A 21248-nucleotide genomic window follows, 5' to 3' on the forward strand; every position below is an offset into this window, starting at 1 on the left:
AATGATGTCTCACCACTTTTTCTCACCTTCATTTCTCCTGAGTGTTTCTGTTGATCAACATTTAGTCTATGCTGGTCTATTGTGAATTATAAAATAAATGTCTGATCAACACCTACAATTCGGAACATATTGTAATTTATAATGCAAATGCAGAGGCACCAATAAATTGTCCAGTACACTTATTGTATGCTGTTTTAATGTACATTTCCTTATGTCTAACATGCTGACCAGACCAGACAAGTCGCGTGCACAAGCTTTGCAAAATAAATTTAGATATCCATGTTATTCAATTATTGCACCCACACTGCTCATGCACGCCAATGAGTGTTTGCTATGCCAAGGGCTAAAATAGAACTTCTTTCTATTTCTGACGCAGATCGCGCTGAAAGTCCTGCCTCTCCCATCCCCTCATTGGATTATAGAAGCAGGTACCCACATGCCATCTCCTCATTGGAAAGATTAACTGTTTTGCCGGTACTCGTGGGAATACTATGAAAGTTTAGATGCGATCACCATATAAATTCAACGATGAAAAAGCCTGGAAGGAGGAGAGATGACTAGAAATGATTCGGTTTACCATTTTATGTGTGGAATAACTTGTCGGAGTAGAGTTCAGGTAAAATAACAACTCAATGTTTATATCCCAGGACAAATAAGCTAGCAACAGCAAGCTAGCTAAATAGGACAAATTAGCTAGCAAGTGCAAGCTAACTAGCTAAATTGCCAAACATGTTTAATGCTTTTCGAACTGTCCCCAAATTAATATCATTGGTTCAGAGTTTGTTTTGCTATTTTAACCTGCATGTCGTGATCGTGTTTGGTGTAGGGGGACAAAATAAATGTATGCATGATAGTGCACGATGGCGCACGCGCGCAGCCGGTTTGGGTTCCGTGTAAGCTTCTAAGGTGACTCAAGCTTTACTAATTATTGTGAAGAAGTGTTTCAGTGAACTAACTGTACTATGTAATTATTTTTTTAAAACAGTAGAAATGCAATTGTGTATCTCTGCTGTTTGTCTGATATGCAACAGTCCATGATCAGCTCTGTTGACCATGAGAGTTTTTTGCAGGGAAAATGGGTCTAGGCATCACATGTGGTCCATTGTTTACCTTGTCATCAATGACATGTAGCCCATTGCATTTGACTACACCCACAATAACATCTGCTAAACATGTGTATGCGACCAATAAAATTTGATTTTATTAGATTTCTATTTGTTTACCTTGTTGCCTGGCAACGACCGCAAGCGTTTTAAAAGTGCTGTCAGTCAAGGCGAGCTCATGAAGCTCCCCACCCACTCACCCTGTTCTTTCAGGCTTCCTGATAGTTAGAGATGAGAGAACAATTTCTTCACTTCTCAGCATTTTAATAGCGTAAAAATATTATGGGTGATGTTTTGGCCATTTAAAGGAACCTTTTACTTGGGGGAAAAAGGATGACCTTTAATAAAAAAAATATTATCTGAGTATTGGTATTATTTGTCTTTTTTTTTGAGCATGCAATATATCTCAGTAATTGTATTTATTTTATACAGCCATTTTGCTCATCTTTATCAAGGATACCAATCATTTTGGACCTGACTATATATGTCACTTAGCAGACACTTCTAAAGCGACTTACAGTCATGCGTGCTTACATTTTTGTATGGGTGGGCCCAGCAGGAAATGGAATCCACAATCTTGCCATTGCAAGCACCATGCTCTACCAACTGAGCTACAGAGGACCAATTGATACAACCAATATTTGTGTGATACAACAGAGAGTTATTTTGCACAAATATATTTAGACAACCATTGTGCGGTGTCTCCACAATGCCTACGGAATGATTTTTGTGCAGAAAAACTCTCACAGCAGTTGTGCATCAGTGTGTAGGGGGAAACTGATAACGACTTCAGCTGTTACTGTGGGACATTGATCCATCACGGCATCAACTTTTGTTTACTTCTGTGACAAAGCTTGTACTGAGTAGTTGCAAGTGCTATAGCCACTATGCAGATACGTTTGTTATCTGGCTTTTAAGCCACTCTAAAGTAAGACTCATCACTTCTTGTGCTGTCAAAATGCAGTATGTGCAGGCTTTTGCTCCAGCCCAGCACCAAGACATCTGATTTGAATACTCAGGTTGGTTATTTTGCATATTTTTATGCAACAAATGAAATGCCTTTTGACCCTGTCCTTCTCACAAAAACATGCATACTGATACTTTTGTTAATACAAAATAGCCTAATCTTCATGACTAATGTTCAAACTTAGATGTCAAACAGTATCAAGGTTCTGGTCCAATGCTTCTAAAAATGTTAGGTGTAACCGTGTTCAGATGTTATGGCACTAGGCTCTTTATTAAGGTTACTAGACTGGAAACAATAACCTGCACACACTGCAGCTCTCCAATACCAACAGAGAAGACCAGTGCTTCAAAATAAATATTAAAAGTAAAACACCTCAAATCCAGATGTTTTGACCCAACCAGTGAAACTACAGGCTGTAGATAAGTCCTGTGGCTTTCCAGCACCAGGGGTGAATTGCACTGCCTTATATGAAGTATAACACCACAAGTGCAGATGTTTTGACATCAGAGTCCTCAATGTCACACCAGATGTCCTTCCCTGGAGAGACTGGTTGCGTCCCACATGTAATCGGATTCTCTATGTAGTGAATTACTTTTGACCAGGGTCCATAGGGCAGGTCAAAAGTAGTACACTGTAGGGAATATGGTGCTATTTGGGACGCAGACTAGGTCTACTGTAATGCTCTCGGCAGAGGAAGTTAGCAGTTGGAAGCCATTTGGTGCTTGCAGCTGCATGATTTACTCCATCCAGAATGAACTCTGCAGGGCCCCCACGCTGTCCATTCCTGTACTGCGGTGTAGCCACATCAGACAGACTGAGGAGGATAGACAAAGCCGGGGTATCCCCTGACATCTGCTGAAGTACACACACACACTCACAAAGAGACACACACACGCTCTCACACACACAATTGCACATACTCAGATCGCATGGCCGGAGTGTGTGCAAAGTGTATAAGGAGTGTGTAGTCTCACAGACCTAGCCTGGATTAAAATCTGCATATGCTTCAGGTAAGAGAACATACCTGTAAATTAGTATAGAGCCATGAAGGAGTGAGTGCTAAAATGCAGCGTTTCTCCCGTAAAATCCATGGGTTATTATCTGACTGCGTGTGTTAATGTCCTAATGTTGTGTCAGAATCTGTGTGGGTTAGGCTGTGTGTGTGTTCAATAATGTGGTGTTCCTGGGTGTGGATTGATACTGGCCCTATGCCTCCCTGGGAAAAACTGTCAGAAAAATAGTTTAATCTCCGTACGATTTCTTTCATGCAATTGTAAAATAATCAATGGCTGTTGTGAATATAGGCGAGTGTGATATAGGCGACTATCATAATGATAGTCAGAGGAGTTGTACTGTAAGTTCCAACAGAATTACCTATATTCACAACAGCCCTATTTTCCTGACAGTTTTTCCCTAGGCGGCATAGGTACCTTTAGTGTTGGCACACAAAAGAAAAAAGTATTTTAATTTTGGAACTATAAATGTTCATAAACATGTTTGAGGATGTTATAGCATTTCATCACACCCACTCGTGGTGAGAGCCTTCTCTAGCTGTTAATCCCATGTATGCCTAAATTGGTTTTAGGTGGTTTAAACAACTTACTCTCAAACAACTTACTCTCATGTTGTCCCATCAATCCGCACATTCATCATGCTTCATACCTTTTGACAACATAAACAAGCAACTGGTTAGTTACCTACCAATGACTTATCATGAAAGTATGAATAACTTTTTAGGTGTAACTTTTATTGTCCTTCCCTCCCAAAATACCTGAGCCATAAGTCACCTCCATTTCCTCCGGAAGGTTCTTATCAGACAGGTGTGTGCTACGGACTAATACCCAACACTGTGTGTTAGAAGTATTTTACTATGATACTGTAAAATCACTATTACTACGATACTGTAGTATTATTAAGACCATGACCCCTAGTATTTAGTATTCTATTTAAGCAGCAGCCACTCTTCTTGGGGTCTACACCAAACATAAAACATGACATAATAGATAACATTAACACAATGGTGTTCTGTGTTTTGCTCTACGACCCCCACAACCGTCATGGGACTTGTCTGAAGTCGGTACCGCCGATCTGCCAACTTCTGTCTGTAGCATCCAAACAGTGTGGGCTACCCACTAATATGAAAACTCTATGGAAATGTGACTTGTTTTGCTCTAGGCCGCCCACAAGCCTCACCAAACTCATTTGAAGGTAGCCCAGTACCAGTTTAAAAAATAACTGGAAGTACAGTGCCCTCAGTAATTGGGACAGTGAAGAATTTTTATATTATTTTGTATCTGTATTAAAGTAGTAAGTAGTAAAAAGTTTTTTTAAATTGTCCCATATTCATAGCACGCAATGACAACATCATGCTTGTGACTACAAATCTATTGGATGGATTTGCTGTTTGTTTTGGTTGTGTTTCAGATGATTTTGTGCCCAGTTACAAATGTTATTGTAAATAAGAATATAATGTTTCAAAACCCTTATACAATTAAGGTCGACACTACCATGACTATGGATAATCCTTAATGATTTGTGAGGAAGTTACAGAAGCACAAATCCAACTAGTGTAAACGTATACTGAACAACAACAAAACAAAACATGTAAAGTGTTATTCCCATGTTTCAAGATCTGAAATAAAAGATCGCAGAAATGTTTCATAACCAAAAATGGATGCTGACTGCAGGAATGTCCACCTGAGCTGTTGCCAGATAATTTAATGTTAATTTCTCTACCACATTGTTTTAGAGAATTTGACAGTGTGTTCAACCGGCCTCACAACCACAGACCACATGTAACTACCCAAGCCCAGGACCTACACACCCGGCTTCTTCACCTGTGGGATCATCTGAGACCAGCCACCCGGGCAGCTGACAAAATTGTGGGTTTGCACAACCAAACAATTTCTGCACAAACTGTCAAGGAAGCTCATAGTCATTCTCGTCGTTCTCACCAGGCTCTGACTGCAGTTCGGCGTCATAACCAAATTCAGTGTGCAAATGCTCACCTTCGATGGCCACTGGAGAACCTGCAGAAGTGTGCTCTTCATGCAGACAGCGTGTATGGCGATTTGTGGGCGGGCAGTTTGCTGATGTCAACGTTGTGAACAGAGTGCCCCATGGTGGAGGTGGGGTTATGGTGTGGGCAGGAATAAGCTATGGACAATGAACACTATTGCATTTTATCAATGGTAATTTGAATGCACAGAGATACCGTGACCGGATCCCATTGTCGTGCCATTCAGGAGCCGCCATCGATGTGTACTACAGCGTGTTCCAGTTCCTGTCAATTTCCAGTAACTTCGCACAGCCATTGAAGAGGAGTGGGACAACATTTCACAGGCCACAATCAACAGCCTGATCAACTCTATGCAAAGGAGATTTGTCACACTGTTTTCTTATCTAAGCCTTGACCTTTTTTTAAGGTGCCTTTGACCAACAGATGCATATCTGTATTCCCAGTCATGTGAAATCCATAGATTAGGGCCTAATGAATTTGGTTAAATTGACTTATTTCCTTATATGAACTGTAACTCAGTAAAATCTTTTAACTTGTTGCTTGTTGGGTTTATATTTTTTTCAGTATAATTTACAAGGTATTGGCTGCAATTCCTGACTTATGTTAAGGACGCTCTCATGAAGCATTGTTCTACCACCTGTACAAGTTTAAGATTTTTGATAGGCTGATGAGGAAGTTGTTACAGGAAATAATCACTGTCACCTGGTGATGATAACATAGGGCTAACGTGTGCCAGGTTATCTGATTGGACCAGCTACAATGTAGCGTTAGTCAGCGTAGTGTCACGTGATATATTTCAATTGGCTGATGCTTAAACTTCACCTTGTTTAACCTTTAAAAGTCTAAGCCGTTGGGGGGAGGGTTCTACTAAGCTAACATACTGAATGACATTGTTTTAAGATGGTCATACCATGGATCATTTAGCTATTTGATTTAGCATTTTAGAACACCTTTACATATCAAAAAATATATACAGTACCAGTCAAAAGTTTTGGAAACACCTACTCATTCAAGGGTTTTTCTTAATTTGTTTTACAATTTTCTACATTGTAGAATATTAGTGAAGACATCAAAACTATGAAATAACACATATGGAATAGTGTAGTAACCCAAAAAGTGTTAAACAAATCAAAATCGACTTTACATTTGAGATTCTTCAAAGTAGCCACCCTTTGTCTTGATGACAGCTTTGCACACTCTTGGCATTCACTCAACCAGCTTCATGAAGTAGTCCCCTGGAATGCACTTCAATTAACAGGTGTGCCTTGGTAAAAGTTTCTTTGTGGAATTTCACTCCTTCTTTGAGCCAATCAATTGTGTTGTGACAAGGTAGGGATGGTTCACAGAAGTTAGCCCTATTTTGGTAAAAGACCAAGTCCATATTATGGCAAGAACAGCTCAAATAAGCAAAGAGAAACAACAGTCCATCATTTATTATTGCTTTATTATGTTGCTTAGATTGATGCACGGGTGCGTCAATAGACTCATACTTTTTCTGATGTTTGCAAGTACGGCCCCAGAGAGTTTCCCACAGGTAGTAAAGCGGGCTGAATGGCTGATTGCACATAGGCCTGTTTAACTGTACTACTACAAAATGTATATCAGCTTTACCATTTACTTTCTAGTGGTTGTATATTGTGTATTTCTTGCTGTTTGTATGCTGTTTGTATTATCAGTGCTCTGGTGAGTAAAACTTCCAATATATTTATTTATTACACATGAAGCCCTTTGCTCCACACCATAAAAATGCAGTGAACTTAGACATCCAAGATGGCTAGACCTAAAGTTGGGAAATTGTTGCGCTGACATCGAATACTCCATCAACCCAATGATTTCTGTTCAGTGTCAATTGAATTTGAAAAATTATTACGTGAAATTAAATATTGTTTGCCTTTGCAACACAAATAGCTGAGTTACGGATGTCTGGTCCATTAATTGGACCATGACTGAAACTGGAAAGGAGTCTGATGGGACTCTAAGTACAACATTGACATTATTTGTCTCAAGCAAAATAAAAATCTATAGCAGCCATCTTATGAACCAAAATAATTTCCATAGTTGTTAAAACATCTAACAAAGGGATAGTGCGACATTTTGGAAACTGAGACTTTTTTTCTACTTACCCATAGTCAGATGAACTCATGGATACCGCTTTTATGTCTGCTTACAGTTTGAAGGAAGTTGGCACTAGCACTTGCGTTAGCACAATGACTGGAAGTCTGCAGAAACAGCTAGCATGTTAGTTGTTCCTGTAGACTTCCAGTCATTGCGTTAGTTGAATAAAAAAAATATAACAATAATCATAGTTGACTCAACTTATTTTTTTATACAGTGTGCTGGGAGCTGAAAGGAGTAAATCACACATGGCAAATAAACTTTAACTTGATGATGGGCCTCCTGAGTGGCGCAGTGGTCTAAGGCACTGCAGCACAGTTGCCAGCTGTGCCACTAGAGATCCTGGTTCAAGTCCAGGCTCTGTTGCAGCCTGCCGCGACTGGGGTGGAGCACAATTGGCCCACTGTCGTCGGTTTGGGGAGAGCTTGGCAGGCAGGGAAGTTCTTGTCCCATTGTGTTCTAGTGACTCCTGTGGCATGTATGCTGACATGGTCACCAGATGTACAGTGTTTCCTTCTGGGTTACGTGGGCATTCGATTGGGCAGTATGGCTTGGTTGAGTTGTGTTTTGGAGGATGCATGGCTCTCAACCTTTGCCTCTCCTGAGTCCATACAGGAGTTGCAGTGATGAGACAAGACTGTATTGGGGAGAAAAAGGGGTAAAAGTCACAACAAAAATGTAAAAAACTTGATGATGGACTCTATTAAAAACTGTTGATAAGCTTTACTGAACTGGTTTCGCTGGGATATGGCCCGCTGTAACCTGCTCTACATATTGTCAAAAAGGCAGCATGATGCATTGTTCAGAAGCACACATTTCTTTTCCATAGGCTATGCTCAAGGCTATGCTCAAACATTTTTAACTAGTTGGGAAGGCAAATAAAGCACTTGTGTTTTTTATTACTAGCAAACAACACTTTCACATGTAAAAACCCTGTATCCTAAGTCATTACTCCAAGTTTGATATACTTTTTATTTATTTTTAGCAGACTTCACCATTGATCCAGGCTGCATCACATCCAGCCGTGATTGGGAGTCTCATAGGGTGGCTAACAATTGGCCCAGCGTCGTCCAGGTTTGGCCGGAGTAGGCCGTCATTGTAAGTAAGAACTGACTTGCCTAGTTAAATAAAGGTTCAATATAAAAAAATGGCAACGCAATCATTGTTCACCCGGTACAAACTCCGGGCACCTGGGCCAGCTTAATCGAATCCCCCCATTGGGTGACTTAATTTTGCATCACACAATGCCCAGAGTGGGTGGAGATTTCACTTTTAGGCCAATGGAATGGTCTAAAATATGCAAATCCCACCCCCCGGGGCACCTGACGAAGCAAAATGAACTCCCCAAAGTAATTGACAACCACACCTTCAGTAACAGTGGAAAAGGTGTGACAGGCACTTTATTAAACCGGCACCCTACACCGTGTAGCTCAGTTGGTAGTGCATGGCGCTTGCAATGACAAGGTTGTGGGTTAGATTCCCACAGGGGACCAGAATTAAAATGTCTACAAATATATGCACTCATTACTGTAAGTTGCTCTGGATAAGTGTGTCTGCTAAATGAAAATACAAAAAATAAAGAAATACATGGAGCTAAACAGTAGCTATTAGCCCCCTAAAAACACAAATACACTGAGATTATAATTACAGAGAGTGTGTGACATTCAGCAGAATTTCAGATACAATCTTGTCTTCTGACATTACAGGAAAGTCAGTGAGTTATAATATCATAGTTGCAAGATGCAAGGTTTTCATATTAACGACTTCACCTACAGATATGGGATCTGTATTTGAGCCAGTTTGCTACAAAAGGAAAATAATCCTTCAGCTACAGGAAATGTGAATTTTTATGTGGATTATAAATCACATAGATTTTTGGCGGGCTTGATACATCTTTCATAGGGGACAATTAAGTCTGACATTTCAAAGTGGAAATTACAGACTTCAGAAGCCCTTTTAAACATCAAATGTACTACAAGTTTTACATTTCCTGCTTTGCAGTCACATTCTCCTGCAACAGGGTGATCAAATTAAGATCGGGAAAAATACTGAAAAACAGAAAATAATACATTTTTCAAGGAACAGAAACAGAACCTGGAACAAAAGTGATCGATACAGTTTGGGAACAGAATCATTATTTTAAATGCGGTTAATAAGCCCTCACTGTCATACAGAAACATACTCCAATGTCTGCCTGCTGCAAGCAGTCCCTCCCCCTTCCAAAGCATTGGCTACTGTACTGAAGTTACAAACTTTAATCAGAAGATGGGGAGAGAGATTTTTTATTAGCTGTCGAAGAATGGATTAACTTTTTCAATGCTAGGTAAGGATACTATTAGAGTTATTTTGTTTCACGTTGGATTTATCAACTACAAAAAGCTAGGATGTGTTTTTAATTCTGGTGTCGCTTTGCACACACAGGGTTGTTAGCTAGCTAGCTCAAAGGACATTCAATGTTCCTCCATAGAAGCCGCTGCTCTTAGGTATAATGTTGTAGAACTAATTCAAATAATGCATGTCATAACAAGATGCACAGCACTTCAAACCTCTTCTTCAACCCTATCTCGCTCTCTCCCCACATTGGAAAATAACTTTGGTTCCAACCGCTGATGGATACACACACATACACACTGAGAGACCACATATTTTCAGTGAGGCAGGGTAAGGCTGTGGCTTTTTTGCTGGAAAAACAAATGTCAGTCGAGGGAGAGTTGGGTTGGACCACCATAGACCTTATTTGATCCCCCAGCTTATGACCCCCTATCTTATCTAGCCTTATCTTGGGGCTTGACATTCTCCAGATACAACACATCAGCAGCATAGGATTTTTTTGTCACTGTCTGGCCAAAGGAGGCCCTTGAACTTGAGGAGTGAGGTTTATTGTATAGCGTGTAGTATCGGAGTCTGACAGCCCTGTCTCTAAGATGTCTTATTCATACCTTGGGCCTTGTAAAACTGGGACGTCAAATGGCTGAGTCATTACCTAGCCCCTCAGTGACCGTTTTGGCTCCAGTTCAGCCCAGTGTGAGATGAACGATAAGTAGATCCCAATCTCTCTGCTGTCTCTGGCATAGCGTGTGGCTCTAGTTTAGTTCCTCCTCATTAAGGTAGGTGGTTACTGATTACATGCTAGGTTACTTACCGCAACAGGGGAAACCTGATAGAGAGGGAAACCTGATATTTAGATTATATTTAGATTATATACCATTCTCCATTCCTTTGTCTATTTTACCAATTGATTGTCCATAGGGAGACAGCTTGGGGGACAAAAGGTGGTAAGTAATGTATAATGTATACCTAATCTATGTGAAACAAAATCAATGTTTTTCCTGCCCTTGTAGAGTGCATGGTGTTCAAAACGTTCAACCTTAGCTTTAGTAATTGTAAGAAAGAACACTAGATTGGTACTGGTTTAATGCATTTAATGAAATGTAATATAGTCATGATTACGGGCTGTAACCACAACCATGGCTGCGGGAACATGGTTTGGGTTGGGAGTGATGTCGACTGTGGGGCAGCGTGCTAATGAGTATTTTTCACTGCTCATACAGGAGTATTAAAGGCATAGTTCACAAATGTTCTGGAAGAAAAAGGTGTTGCAGCACCCTCAGCACCCCTACTTCCAGGGATGCTGAGGCCAATTACCATACACGATACATGTACATTACACATGAAATCGAATGACTGTATGGTTGTGCCAAAGCAGCATTTTCGCATCCCCCCCCCCCCCCTTCTTCACAGTGCTACTATGCGGTGACATAATTTTGTCTTACGGCATGTGTGTTTTATTTGTGGTCCTATTTAAGTTTTCTGAGCCAGGATCGAGAGCCAACCACAGATGTTTGGTTAGTGACTTTCCAGTGGATTTCTTTCTTCTCTTAAACCCACACTGCTGATGCAGCTCTTTGGCTTTTGTAGTGACATGCTCCATGTTTGCCTCGTGTAGTGGGACCCTGGCCAGCAGTCGGCAAGATGCCTCTTGAAACGCTCTCTTTGAGCGTTTCTGGCTGAACTGTAAAGTAATAACTGAAAGCGATGGAAGCTGAGCCCTTCAGCTAAAAAACTGGTCTCGGTTTGGAAGAGCAACCAGAGTGCAAGGGAGGACAATGAATGCGTAGATCTTTTGGAGGCATAGGGTTCCCCTTGGGGACAATGTTGAGTCAAATGCTGGAGCTATTTTCTACTTCTACCCTTCCTACTGAATTCATTGGTAACGGTACTGTTACGGTTTGACTGCCTTGAGGGTCATATGAGGTTGTGTTTTATTGCTTTAGATAAAATATGTATCTTAGGGTTAAAGTTAGGTTTAGGTTAAGGTGAGGGTTAGGGTTAGGGAAAGGGTTAGATAAAAGTAATTGCAAAGTAGCTGAAAAAAGTAGTAAGTAGTTAAAGTTTCTAATTAGCTAAAGTTGTCTGTGATGAGATTCAAACTCTCAACCTAGACGTTTTCATTAAAGGATAACCCATTCACCTCCACCAACCACCTTACTTTAGCTTTTGACTTAAGTAACCGTCTGTCTTATGTAACCATACCAAACGTACCCTATCATACTGATTTGAGTGTACCGGATTTACATTTACTATGTTACATCTACTCTACGAGACCAGGCTTCTGGCCCAGCTCCAGCTCTGAATTTTTTATTTATTTTTTATTTCACCTTTATTTAACCAGGTAGGCTAGTTGAGAACAGGTTCTCATTTGCAACTGCGACCTGGCCAAGAAGCCGGCTCCACTTTCACTCCTGCCTTGTTTTTATTTGTACATCGGGCCAGAGGACCTGTTATTGTATACTAGTAGGACACACTCACCAAGGTATCTTCTAACAAGACCCGAGTTTTCCAACTCAGCTTGGAATAACAGACAAAGCCCCATTCCTCGTACTCTCCCACCACCCCTCCATGACCCCCCCTTCACCTCCACTTCCTGGCCACAACAACAAGATCTTGTTCATGTTTTTCTGTCTGGAGGGGGAACTGAGAGTGAAGACATTTAATGTCAGACCCAGGTGTGACTCATGACATCCTACCCCTAACCCTCCATTCTCTTTCCAAGAAAAGTCATATACTACACACAGGGGTATTCAACTCTTACCTTACGCGGTCCAGAGCCTGCTGATTTTCTGTTCTAGCTAAGAATGAATTGCAACTACCTGGTGTCCAAGTCAGTTCCTGACATTGTCCCCAAGGGGAACCCTATGCCTCCAAAAGATCTACGCATTCATTGTCCTCCCTTGCGCTCTGATTAGAGGGGAACAATGAAAGAAAAGATGGGAACTGGCTTTGAGGTGATCACATGGGCGGTAATAGTGGAAAGCTCAGGAGGTATGATCATATACTGCAGGCAGGCTTATGGCCACAATGCTGATGTTTTCTTTGTTCTCTAAATCACATGGACACCCCCCAACATGCACACTGGACTGGGTTGGACACACACACACACACACACACACACACACACACACACACACACACACACACACACACACACACACACACACACTCTTGATCAGAGGCCATGACTCAGCCTTTAGCTGAGTGCCCCTCTCAACCTCTGATGAGAGAATGTTATTGTTTCAGCCCCTAGTTAACAAGGCCACAGGGGCTTTCCAAAAAAAACTCAAAACCCCATAACTCAGTGGGGTGACGCGCCAATACCCCTTGACCAAGGTGCTTAACCTCAATTAAGGTCCTGGTATCCAGGCATATCAATAGGCCCTGTCTGTGGAATGTTAAAACCAAGGCGAACCTGCCAAGCGAGCCGGAGACCATATTCATGCAATAATCCAATAACACTCTAATGCAGGGTTTCTTAAACTATGGGTCAGGAAAAGTGGGTCACGAGTTATAAGAATACATCTATAATTACACAGTATTCATTCTTACAGTTTTTTTACAATCACTTTGACACTAATTTCTGAACCTTGTGGTCATTTTAAAAAAAAAATCAAAACGGTCATCACTTGTAACACAGGCTGTCCAATGTTCAATACATTGCATTGTGCATTCATATCTTTAAAAAAACATTGCACTTGCAGAATCATTGGTTCAAATAACTCATTTATCATGAAATACCATAGGAACATTCATTTAGATCACCCACACACAAGATACTGATAGTTTCACAGTGTAGTTTTTCGTACAATCATTAAATATTGTAGTACAAAATATGTGACACATGTTTCATTATGCTACTACACGTAAATACATCACTGTAAAAGGACTAGTAGGGAGAATACTACAGACAGTGGAATTATTGAACAAAAATTGCTTTGAATCAAAGCAAAAAAGAAAAAAACTACAGTAAAACGTCAACTGCAGTGTTCCTCACCTGGCTTACTGTAAAAAGCAAAACAAAGGATCGATTACTATATTTCCCTCAACCCTGTCTTGTGGATTTGGCCATAGCGTCTCATCCACATCACAATTGATGTTTTCATTAGCCAAACATCTTGGGAAGAATCTTTGGGCATGGCGAATCCAGGCCTGACACTGGTCTGTCGTGAATGTCATTGCATGCGTCATCCATGGCCTGGAGAAGGGCGGCTTGTTCGTGAGGGCACCTATAATTTTTTATTTATTTTTATTTCACCAGGTAGGCAAGTTGAGAACAAGTTCTCATTTACAATTGCAACCTGGACAAGATAAAGCAAAGCAGTTCGACACATACAACAACACAGAGTTACACATGGAGTAAAACAAACATACAGTCAATATTCCACTTAGAAAATAAGTCTATTGTAACGGTTTTCTTCCGTTGAAGGAGAGGAGGACCAAAATGCAGCGTTGTTAGAGTTCAACATGTTTTAATAAAGACCATACACGAGAACACTACAAAATACAAAACAACAAATGTGAAAACCGAAACAGTCCTATCTGGTGCAATGACACAAAGACAGAAGACAACCACCCACAAAGTACCCACAGAATATGGCTGCCTAAATATGGTTCCCAATCAGAGACAACGATAGACAGCTGCCTCTAATTGAGAACCAATCTAGGCAACCATAGACATACAAAACTACCTAGAAAGGAGACAGCCCCATAAACATGCAAAACCCCTAGACCAGACAAAACACATAAATCCCCCATGTCACACCCTGACCTAACCAAAATAATAAAGATTAACAAAGGTAACTAAGGCTAGAATATGGCTGCCTAAATATGGTTCCCAATCAGAGACAACGATAGACAGCTGCCTCTAATTGAGAACCAATCTAGGCAACCATAGACATACAAAACTACCTAGAAAGGAGACAGCCTCATAAACATGCAAAACCCCTAGACCAGGCAAAACACATAAATCCCCCATGTCACACCCTGACCTAACCAAAATAATAAAGATTAACAAAGGTAACTAAGGCTAGGGTGTGACTGGAGGGTCTGGGTGGGCGTCTGTCCACTCCACCATAGTCTTTGTCCGCTTTAGTCTCCTCCTAGGAACGGCGACCCTCGCCGCCAACCTAGGACTGGCAACCCTACTAAAGGGCCCCAATCCATTAAACAAACTCCTCCGGACTGAGGGGCAGCTCCGGACTGAGGGGCAGCTCCGGGCTGAGGGGCAGCTCCTGGCTGAGGGGCAGCTCCGGGCTGAGGGGCAGCTCCGGACTGAAGGGCAGCTCCGGACTGAGGGGCAGCTCCGGACTGAGGGGCAGCTCTGGCGGCTCCTGGCAGACTGCCAGCTCTGGGGGCTCCTGGCAGACTGGCGGCTCCTGGCAGACTGCCGGCTCTGGCGGCTCCTGGCAGACTGCCGGCTCTGGCGGCTCCCGTCAGACTCGCGGCTCCTTGCAGACTGGCGGCTCTGGCGGCTCCTTGCAGACTGGCGGGAGACTCTGGCGGCTCAGGACAGGCGGGAGACTCTGGCGGCTCAGGACAGGCGGGAGACTCTGGCGGCTCTGGACAGGCGGGAGATTCTGGCGGCTCTGGACAGGCGGGAGACTCTGGCGGCTCTGGACAGGCGGGAGACTCTAGCGGCGCTGGACAGGCGGGAGACTCTAGCGGCTCTGGACAGATGAGGCGCACTGTAGGCCTGGTGTGTGGTGCCGGCACTGGTGGTACTGGGCCGAGGACACGCACCTCAGGGCGAGTGCGGGGAGGAGAAACAGGGAGTAATGGGCTCTGGACACGCACAGGAAGCCTGGTGCGGGGGGCTGCCACCAGAGGGCTGGTGCGTGTAGGTGGAACTGGATAGACCGGACCGTGTAGGTGCACTGGAGCTCTTGAGCAACGAGCCTGCCCAACCTTATCTGGCTCGATGCCCACTCTAGCCCGGCCGATACGAGGAGCTGGTATGTAACGCACCGGGCTATGCACCCACACTGGAGACACCGCTCCACAGCATAACACGGTGCCTGCCTGGTCCTTCTCGCTCTCCGGTAAGCACAGGAAGTTGGCACAGGTCTCCTACCTGGCTTCGCCATACTCCCTGTGTGCACCCCCCCCCCCCCCCAATACATTTTTGGGGCTGACTCTCGGTTTTCCTACCGCGCCGCCGTGCTCTTTTTGCCAACTTCATTCTCCTGTAACCCTCTTCGCACTGTTCCAACCAATCCCAGGCGGGCTCCGGTGCGTAGTATATGGGGCTTTGGTGACTAAATGGATGGCACTGTAATAGACTGTATCCAATTTATTGAGTAGGGTATTGGAAGTTATTTTGTAAATGATATCGCCGAAGTCGAGGATCGGTAGGATGGTCAGTTTTACGAGGGTATGTTTGGCAGCATGAGTGAAGGATGCTTTGTTGCGAAATAGGAAGCCAATTCTAGATTTAACTTTTGATTGGATATGTTTGATGTGAGTCTGGAAGGAGAGTTTACAGTCTAACCAGACACCTAGGCATTTGTAGTTGTCCACATATTCTAAGTCAGAACCGTCCAGAGTAGTGATGCTGGACGGGCGGGCAGGTGCAGGCAGCGATTGGTTGAAGAGCATGCAATTGGTTTTACTTGTTTTTAAGAGCAGTTGGAGGCCACGGAAGGAGGGTTGTAAATGGCATTGAAGCTCGTCTGAAGGGTTGTTAACACAGTGTCCAAGGAAGGGCCAGAAGTATACAGAATGGTGTCGTCTGCGTAGAGGTGGATCAGAGACTCGCCAGCAGCAAGAGCGACATAATTGATGTTTACAGAGAAGAGTCTGCCCAAGAATTCAACCCTGTGGCACCCCTATAGAGACTGCCAGAGGCCCGGACAACAGGCCCTCTGATTTGACACACTGAACTCTATCAGAGAAGTAGTTGGTGAACCAGGTGAGGCAATCATTTGAGAAACCAAGGCTATCGAGTCTGCCGATGAGGATGTGGTGATTGAGTAGAAAGCTTTGGCCAGGTCAATGAATATGGCTGCACAGTATAGTTTCTTATCGATGGCGGTTAAGATATTGTTTAGGACCTTGAGCGTGGCTGAGGTGCACCCATGACCAGCTCTGAAACCAGATTGCATAGCGGAGAAGGTGCGGTGGGATTCCAAATGGTCGGAAATCTGTTTGTTGACTTGGCTTTCGAAGACCTTAGAAAGGCAGGGTAGGATAGATGTAGGTCTGTAGCAGTTTGGGTCAAGAGTGTCCCTCCTTTGAAGAGGGGGATGACCACAGCTGCCAGGTGGGTAGCCAGGTGGAAAGCATGGCCAGCCGTAGAAAAATGCTGGCTAGTGAATTTATCGGTGGTGACAGATTTTCCTATCCTCAGTGCAGTGGGCAGCTGGGAGGAGGTGTGGGAGGAGGTGTTCTTATTCTCCATGGACTTTACAGTGTCCCAGAACCTTTTTGAGTTTGTCTTACAGGAAGCAAATTTCTGCTTGAAAAAGCTAGCCTTGGCTTTTCTAACTGCTTGTGTATATTGGTTTCTAACTTCCCTGAAAAGTTGCATATCACGGGGGCTGTTCGATGCTAATGCACAACGCCATAGGATGTTTTTGTGTTGGTTAAGGGTAGTCAGGTGTAACCAAGGGCTATATCTGTTCCTGGTTCTAAATTTCTTGAATGGGGCATGCTTATTTATTTTTTTAATAACCAATAACTATACCTGGGCCAGGTCGATTAGAAAGGCCTGCTCGCTGAAGTTTTTCAAGCAGCGTTTGACAGTGATGTCTAATATCAAAATAGTATGCCTAATAATATATAAAAATAAAACATGAGAAATAAGAAATTAGGGAGTAAGCTATATACAGGGTCGGTGCCAATACCAAAATTACAGTGTGCAGGGATACTGGAGTATTTGAGGTAGATATGCACAGTACATGTACACAGGAAATAATAGAATAGCAAACAGTATGGCAGGAGCATAAGTGGTGGGTGGGTGTATGGTGGTGGTGAGTATGTGGGTGTAAGTGTGTTAGTGTAAGTGTGTGTGTGTATGTAAGTGTGTGGGTGTTAGTGTAAGTGTGTGCATGTAAGTGTGTGGGTGTTAGTGTTAGTGTAAATGTGTGGGTGTTAGTGTACGTGTATGGGTGTTAGTTTAAGTGTCAGTGTAGGTATGATAGGCGGATATACACTGAACAAAAATATAAATGCAACACGTAAAGTGTTGGTCCTATGTTTCATGAGCTAAAATAAAAGATTGCAAAAATGTTCTATAATTACGAAGAGCTTGTGTCTCTCAAATTTTTTTAGATCCCTGTTAGTGAGTATTTCTCCTTTGCCAAGATAATCCATCCACCTGACAGGTGTGGGATATCAAGTAGCTATTTAAACAGCAAGATCATTACACAGGTGCACCTTGCGCTGGGGAAAATAAAATGTATCTCTAAAATGTGCAGTTTTGTCAAATAAGACAATGTCACAGATGTCTCGTGTTTTGAAGGATCATGCAATTGGCATGCTGACTGCAGGAAGGTCTACCAGAGCTGTTGCCAGAGAATTGAATGTTAATTTCTCTAAGCCACCGCCAACGTCGTTTTAGAGAATTTGGTAGTATGTCCAACCGGCCTCACAACCGCAGACCACGTGTATGGAGTCGTGTGGAGAAGCAGTTTGCTGATGTCAACGTTGTCAACAGAGTGCCCCATGGTGGCGGTGGGGTTATGGTGTGGGCAGGCACAAGCTACAGACAATGAACACAATTGCTTGTTATCAATGGCAATTTGAATGCACAGAGATACCGTGACGAGATCCGGACACCCATTGGGATGCTCTGGATTGACGTGTACGACAGCGTGTTCCAGCAACTTTGCACAGCCATTGAAGAGGATTGGGACAACATTCCACAGGCCAAAATCAACAGCCTGATCAACTCTGTGTAGGAGATGTGTTGTGCTGCATGAGGCAAATGGTGGTCACACCAGATACTGACTGGTTTTCTGATCCACGCGCCTACCTTTCTTTAGCAAGGTATCTGTGACCAACAGATGCATATCTGTATTCCCAGTCATGTGAAATCCATAGATTAGGGCCTAATGAATTTATTTTAATTTAACTGATTTCATTTCATGAACTTTAGAAATATTGAATGTTGCGTTTTATATATATTTTTCAGTAAACATGTAAACAGGGTAGCAGGAATGTATAAACACTTATGGTAATATACTAATGGTAATATTCACTGAGTGTACAAAACATTAAGAACACCTGCTCTTTCCACGACATAGACTGACCAGGTGAATACAGGTGAAAGCTATGATCCCTTATTGATGTCACTTGTTAACTCACTTCAATCAGTGTAGATGAAAGGGAGGACACAGGTTAAAGAATGATTTTATATGTAAACTCGAGTAATAGTGACCAGTACCAGGATAAATAGGTAGATACTAAATTCAATGAACAGCAGCGCAGCGGTAGTAACACATATAATCAATCATTATTTTAGCAGTATCGTACACAGTAAAACCATGAAACATGTGACACATTTATAAGCTAAACATCAGTCTTTAAACTTCTATATTTCCTCATTCCTCGTCAGGGGTGTAAAGTGCTTAAGTAAAAAAGTAGTTTTTGGGGTATCTGTACTTTACTATTTATATTTTTGACAACTTTTACTTTTACTTCACTACATTCCTAAAGAAAATAATGTACTTTTTACTCCATACATTTTCCTTGACACCCAAAAGTACTCTTTACAATTTGAACACTTATCAGTACAGGAAAATGGTCCAATTCAAGGACTTATCAAGAGAACGTCCTTTGTCATCCCTACTGCCTCTGATCTGGCAGACTCACTAAACACAAATGCTTAGTTTGTAAATTATGTCTAAGTGATGGAGTGTGCCCCTGGCTGTCCATTTAAAAAATATATATAATAATAAGGAATTCGTGCCATCTGGTTTGCTTAATATAAGGAATTTGATGTATAGCATTTACTTTTTACTTTTACTCAAGTATGACAATTGTGTACTTTTTCCACCACTGTACTTAATTAAGTACATTTAAAACCAGATACTTTGACTTTTACTCAAGTAGTATTTTACTGGGTGACTTTCACTTTTACTTGAGTCATTTTCAATTAAGGTATCTTTACTTTTACTCAAGTATGGCAATTGAGTACTTTTTCCACCTCTGACCTTGATTGATTCATTGATCTTATACTATAGAAAGAAAGAAACACAGATAAATAACTTTCTAAATGAATCCAATCTGTAAGGAGTTGGATTTATTGCACTCATTACTGAGATGGTTGTTCCAGTTTAGATGGTTTAGGTAGTCTTTAAAGTCCTTCACCATAGTCACTAATAAACACAGTCAGGGGTGTGTATCTCTCACATTCACTCAAAAGGCATGCTGGGAAATATATACATTTTAACCCTAAAGTGTTAAAATGACACCCGGAGTGTTGTTTAAAACTTAACCGCCTTGTGCAGAATAAACATGTTCATGTGTTTAAAAAGTGTTATATCGAATAAACATGTTCTGGTGTTCACAATCTAAACCCTATGATACAATTTCATTGAAATTCGAAATGCCTTGACGCATTTAAAAAGTGTTACAGAAAAGTGTTTAGTTACGTGTTCACATCCTAAACACTTGTACGGTGTAGGTGTGAGGGGGAGCAGTAGTTGTCCATTTAACAGTCTTATGTCCAGGAGATGGAAGCTGTTTAGTTGTCTGTTGTTCTGAGCCTTGATGCACTGGTACCTCCTGCCAGACTGGAGCATGGAGAACAGTCCAACTCTTGGGTGGCTGGAGTCTTTGACAATTTTGGGGCCTTTCTCAGACGCCGCCTGGCAGTGGTGGATAAAGTACTCAATTGTCATACTTGAGTAAAAGTATCGATACATTTAATAGAAATTAAAAGTGAAAGTCACCCAGTAAAATACTACTTGAGTAAAATATTTGATTCTAAATATAGTTAAGTATATTCTAGCAATTATATTTACTTAAAAGTGTTTCAAAAAGTATATCAAAAGTGAAAGTATAAATCATTTCAAATTATACGGCACCATTGTCTTGTTTTTAAAATGTACGGATAGCCAGGGGTACACTCCAACAGACATTTACAAACTATGCATTTGTGTTTAGTAAGTCTGCCAGATCAGAGGCAGTAGGGATGACCACGTGTTCTCTTGATAAGTGCATGAATTGGACCATTTTTCTGTCCTTCTAAGGACTCAACATGTAACGAGTACAGGGAAAATGTATGGAGTGAAAAGTACATAATTTTCTTTAGGAATGTTGTGAAATAACAGTAAAATAGTTTAAACCTCCTGAGGGAGAAGAGGCACTGCCATTCCTTCTTCACGACTGTGCTGGTGGGAGAGGACCATGTTAAGCCCTAAGTGATGTGGACCCTGATGAACTTAGTGTGTGTGTGTGCTCGAGTGTGTGCTTGCGTGCATACCTGTGTATGTGTACATGCATTACAGCGTAAATGTGTGTGTCGGTTTGTAGCCTGGTCTCGTGGTTAGACTGTTTAGACCTGGGCTCCAGGATCAGTGAGCAGTAGGAATCTGTGTTTGTTTGGCTTGTCTGGATCCATCTCTTCCCAGCCCGGATCACTGGAGCATGGGATGGGAATTTGACCACCAGGTGGGTCTGTGGTCTGTACATGTTGCCCCATCCATGGTCTTCCTGATCACTAGCGTTCCTGGGAATCGTATAGGCTTCGATAAATTGGGAACTGGAA

The sequence above is a fragment of the Oncorhynchus nerka genome, linkage group LG5 (assembly GCF_034236695.1).
Source record: "Oncorhynchus nerka isolate Pitt River linkage group LG5, Oner_Uvic_2.0, whole genome shotgun sequence".
In the NCBI taxonomy this organism is placed as follows: Eukaryota; Metazoa; Chordata; class Actinopteri; order Salmoniformes; family Salmonidae; genus Oncorhynchus; species Oncorhynchus nerka.